Source organism: Idiotropiscis lumnitzeri, chromosome 16 (genome assembly GCF_059441095.1).
Source record: "Idiotropiscis lumnitzeri isolate Australia: NSW breed Sydney's pygmy pipehorse chromosome 16, RoL_Ilum_1.0, whole genome shotgun sequence".
Lineage (NCBI taxonomy): Eukaryota > Metazoa > Chordata > Actinopteri > Syngnathiformes > Syngnathidae > Idiotropiscis > Idiotropiscis lumnitzeri.
The window spans coordinates 4,216,255-4,221,811 of record NC_142406.1 but is presented as its reverse complement, the minus strand read 5'-3'; positions in this window follow the sequence as shown (position 1 = coordinate 4,221,811).

The following is a 5,557-nucleotide window of genomic DNA, read 5'->3' as shown; positions in this document are numbered from 1 at the left end:
GGTTTTGCACACTCAGCTAAAACTGCCGCCTGGAGCGTCTAACATATTCGTCTTCCTCTCTGAAGATTTGGACCCTGTCAGATCTGGAGCTTGGAGATGACCTTGGGTTCATCATTGCAGAAGTGCTGACCGAGTGTGGATGCTACAATGGCTTTTTACTGGTGACTCGAGTGCTTCTTCTCTGTGGTTCGCGTATGTCGATAATGTCTTTCAGAAGTCTTGAGACTGCAACCAAAAGCAGAATGTGGTCGGGCAATTTGGTGGGCATGGGAGGGAAAATACTGAACTTTATTGGAGAGCCTCAAAGTTTTTTGACAGTTGGAGACTGGGTTCAAGTGCTATTATGAAATATCGTGGTGACTTGACATACAAGTTAAATAAATTCCAAAAGTCACATTTTGTCTTCTGTCGGAAGCATAGTTATTATATTTAATTAAAAACTAACCAAAAACAATTACATTTAAAATGTAAAAAATAATTTCCGTGACCATAAAATACTGAAGCTACATCTTAATTATTTTGGATTCATTTTTTATTTATTTATTTATTTTTAATCATGCACTTGGCAAATAATTTGTATATTTAAAAAAAAAAAAAAACTAAAACTATAAATCTAATACAAACTACTTAAAAACGCAAAAGTTAATATTAAATTAAATAAATATTTAAAATATATATATATATATATATATATCCCCCCGCCTCCCTCCCAGTCTGCTAAGATGGGCCGCAGTAACTCACAACACTAATGAGCACAAGCGCAATTTGCATGCCAGGCAAGTGGTTGCATCAAGTCGTGAATCGCTCGTGATAAAAACACAGAAGGTCTTCATGTGAATTGTTCCAGACCCGCTAATCTTTAAACCCGCGCCATTGTCTTCTGCTATAGTTTGCTGTACACGAGGTTATGCTGACATGCGTAAGGGATGCATTACCGTTTCCTTTTGCATTGTCCGACTCGATTATGCAAATAGGTTGCACTTCTACCCGACACGTGCGTGCGTGCGTGCATATGCGTGTCTACAGGCCAAGCCGACACACACACACACACAACCCTTATTTACATTTCCTCTTGTCATTTTGGATTTGTCATTAATCTACCTGCCAAATGCATTGTTTCCGTGCTGCCGTGCATGCGTTTCTGTGCGGGCGCGACGGTTGAGTGCAATTGTCGCTTGCACACAAGGACATTTAGAGCGATTACAGAAGACAAAGGACATCAACTGTGCCTGAAAGTATTGATGGCTCCCGGGAGAGACATACATGCCATATGCCATGCTTCCGTGCCTGCTTAACCACTTCTCTGGATGATAAACAAATCTTTTCCTATCGTTCACATCTTGCATGATTTGGTGTTATGGATGTGTTCGGGAGCTAGCACAAGAAAAAATGAAAAATAAAAACCCAGCCGTTGCTCAGAATGCAGTTTTTTACCCCTCCTTTCATTTCACGCGTTTCCCTTCACTACAGTGAAGACATCCACCCAGCTGTGGCGTTTTTATATTTCGTTTTTTTAATGAAGGTAGCTTCGGATAACACAATCTCACCCAGGGGACTGCTTGTTTGGGAATAATTATCTCTTGCAGATGGCAGAGAGAAGGAAAAGGAACAAGGAGGGAGGGGAGAAGAGATGTATGATGCATGAATGTAGGTCCAGATTAATATACAAAGTCGTGAAAGTGCGCCGTGGGTGAAAGTTTTGGCGATTACACAGGATGAACCAGGAAAATTCTGATTCAGCTTTTATGGACCTTGCCTCGTCACACAAACAATTTAGCAAAATTATATATATTTATATATATTTTTTTATTTTAAATATTTATTTCATTTAATTTTAACTTTTGCGTTTTTAAGTAGTTTGTATTAGATTTATAGTTTTTTTTTTTTTTTTTTTTTTTAAATATACAAATTATTTACACTTTTTTTGTGTGTCTTGTCAAATCTCAGCTTGATTGATTCAGACCAGAAAACCTAACATGCAATTCTTAATCCAAATGCCGGCATTCAGTATTCATTATTCAACACACAGCACTTCCACACGCACGTAAAACCAGACTTAAGAGTTTTATTGAAGTAGAACATGATTAAATGAAATTCTTAAAACACACAAAACATGGGATTTGGGATTAAACCCGGTTTGTGTTTTGGCATTCTGGCCAAGTATTTGCATATATTTTACCGTTGTGTTGTCAGCTCTCCGTGTATATTCTATTTAACCCACCTGACTGCAGCTTGTGTAATAGCACGCTACATTGGCTTATCTATTGAGGCTGACCAAATACAATCCTAACCAAAGCAAACTGCATCAATCCCCTGCTGCTGATGCCGTTTCCCCAAACGCACTCAAATGTAAATGACTGCGGATGCACAATGATGCAATGAAATGCCAATACCCTGACTGAACCAAACATCGCCTCCTAACATTTTATTTCCTTCAACCAACACCCCCCCCCTGCCAACCCCTCCTATCGGTTTCCTCTTTCAATGTTGATTCTGTCCTCTCTTCCCGGGCCATGTCTGTCTTTTCAATCTGCTGACAGAGCCAATAAAGAGGAACGGGATCAATGCTACGGATTCATCTTGAGACCAAGACGACTTCAAAGCCAGAGCCGAGAAGAGGTCCGAAAAAAAAAAAAAAAAAAAAAACGCTGGTGGAAAGAACAAGACAAGAGGAAAAAGGGGAAAAGATTGTAATAGATATCAAACCAGGTAGCATTACTGTCCAGAAGAGACCGGTACGTTAAAAAAAAAAAAAGCTAAAACAATTCAACCCAGTGGACACCTGGGTACATTATTAAACAGAAGAACAGAATTTATTTCCCCTGACATCATAAACTGGCGTATGAAACCAGAACTGAAGCAGTGAACATTACTATTTATCGGCGTCGCCCACAGTGGAAGGCAGTAAAGTAACACCAGAAGTTGTTACCACAACTGAGCCCAAAACAATTATTATTTAATTCCATTCATTAAAGTCAATACAATGCTATCTATTTAGTCAATTATTCAATAAAATAAAGTTGTAACATATGCATTCTTGAAACAGACAGCACAAGATATTTTTTTGTCTTGCTTTTCTTTTGAATTCTGAAGAAGAACGCAGTATCCGAATGCTGCAACAGCCCACGCAAAGCCACTGGTGAAAAAGCCCACAGCAGGTTTGAGGATACACAATCTATCAATCATTTTCTTGGGTCGGAGCTCTGACAGTTGTTTGCACTCATGTTCCAAAAAATGTAAAAACAGCATGAAGACGACCTCGAGCATAGCCGTTGTCTAATGACTCGCGCAAGGATTTCAACGCTCACATCTGAATTTACGGAGAGGCCCTGAAGTGCACTGATTAGGAGGCATGTTTTGAAGTGGAAGGATTACATAAGGATAAGAAGAATTAGAACCGCGGGTAGAGGAAGCGCCGAGGTTGAAGTGGGAAAAGACAAAATGGCAAAACATCAGGAGCATGAGATCAAGATAAACCAACAATATGTGAAAGCATGGCTCCTTCGCCCACTCACTCTGCTTTTACTCATGACCAGCTGTTAATTTATGACATCCACACCAGCACAGTGCCTGAGGGGCACACACATAAATCTACTTCAACACTCTTAAAGACAAGGTCACATCAAGGACTGTAATAAGCATGCACTGTCATCGCTATTCTTTCTTTTGACTATAATCACACCAAAGGACAATTTAAAACATTAAAATAATCTACTATGCATGTTTTTGGAATAATGTATTTACAAATATTTACCAGTGTAACAATTTTACGTTTGACAAAACGATGTGCACATTATTTAGTAGTAGTAGTGTTAAGTCGTGTGTGTGCATGAATGAATGAGTGCATGATGTCATCGTTTCTACTTCTAAATTTAAATAACCGCCACCATCATTTAACACGGACGCTTTGATCCATCACCAGCTACCCTTAACAATCCGATTTCCCTATGATCTTTCCTGAGAGCAACCATTTTTTGTATTTCATGATACAGGGTGAGACCCAATGCTGCCATCTGCTGGCCATTGTTTTTTTTTTTTACCTACACATTCACATAAAATGCAGTCAACAATTTTGTTCGGGTTCTCATTAACATTTGACACCAAGTGCACTCAAAGAGAGAGTCAATATGATGAGGTTTCAGTATGTGATACCAGGTGTGCAAATTCGCTCTCACATGTCACGCCGTCCGTTTAACAGGGGAACCAAAAATTAGAGAAAGCCCTTGATTGACAGGCAGCCTGGAAAAAAAGTATTTTCACTTTGCGGCATTGATGAGGTGGGGCCCGAGATCCCTGGCTGCTCCCCTGACTGTGAGTCAAACAGGTTCTGGCTCCTTATCACTGACTGCTGTTTATGCCAATTACAGAACAATGGGGGCCTTCAGAGCAATCAGACGATGAATGAAGGAAGCTTCAGTTCAGCCTAATTACCAGGCTACTAAAGAATTCAAATGAGGCTCAGAGATTCAACACGACATAACTCGTAATGTCACATTTGGAAAGAAGAACCTATCTTAAAGTAGGACAAGAGGAATGAAAAGAAATGGAAAATGAGAATATTAATATACTTGGCAGAGAAATCACGGTGCGTGACAGAAAAGGAGAGCAATCGGAACAAAAGAGGCAAAACAAAATGGATTATAGGAGTAGGAAAGGATCAGTTGGACTGATCTTGTTGCCCCCGCTCACTCCCCCTCCCCTCAGTGCGCTGTGCCTCGCAATGCTACAGGAAACAAAGATTAGCTCGGTTCACTATATTCTACAACAACGTTATCGAGTCACACCGGTCATTTATATTCACTCCATGTGAGAACGAAGCGGCGACACCACAGGTACAGGAAAGAGTCATGCAATCAAAAAAAAATAAATAGATACGGACTAAAACTCAGTAGAGCGCAGGCCTGAGAGATTGGTCCGCCTTGATTCAAGAATCATGACATATGATGTCATACCAATTCCATATGGCGCATCGCTAGCTGCCTGATTTTGTTGATCACCACACATCTTTGTCCCAATGGAAAGACTGGAAAGGTGAAAAGTGGGCAACTTCAATGATGGAGGCGGGGCCACAATTTGTCATTAAAAAAAACGACATTTGAAATATGGACAAAATGTGTACATATGAAAATTCATTAATTTTTTTTTTAAGTTTCAAGGATGGCACAAAACTGCTGAACAGCAAACCAACAACACGTTTTGTGTAATTTTTTTTCCACAAAAATCAACTCACTCAAAGTGTTAATATTATTGAGGTGTTATTCCAAATCCGCAAAGTGGAAACCTGTCTATTCACGGGTGATGGTGACCGAGCCAACTCACAAATGTCAAAAATCTGCATAGAAATAACACCATTGAAAAGCATTGGAATTTTTTTGCTGATAAACTCCCCAAAAGTATATACATCTTCCAAAAACACGAATAAATGGTTCTAACTTGACATATGAGCAATCCATCCACAAAGTACTTTTGTCCAACCCTGCTAACTAACAAATGAGATACAGAAATGCCCTTTGACCTCAGGCTTTTGGAGGTGATAAAAGCTTTCCACTGCGGCTTT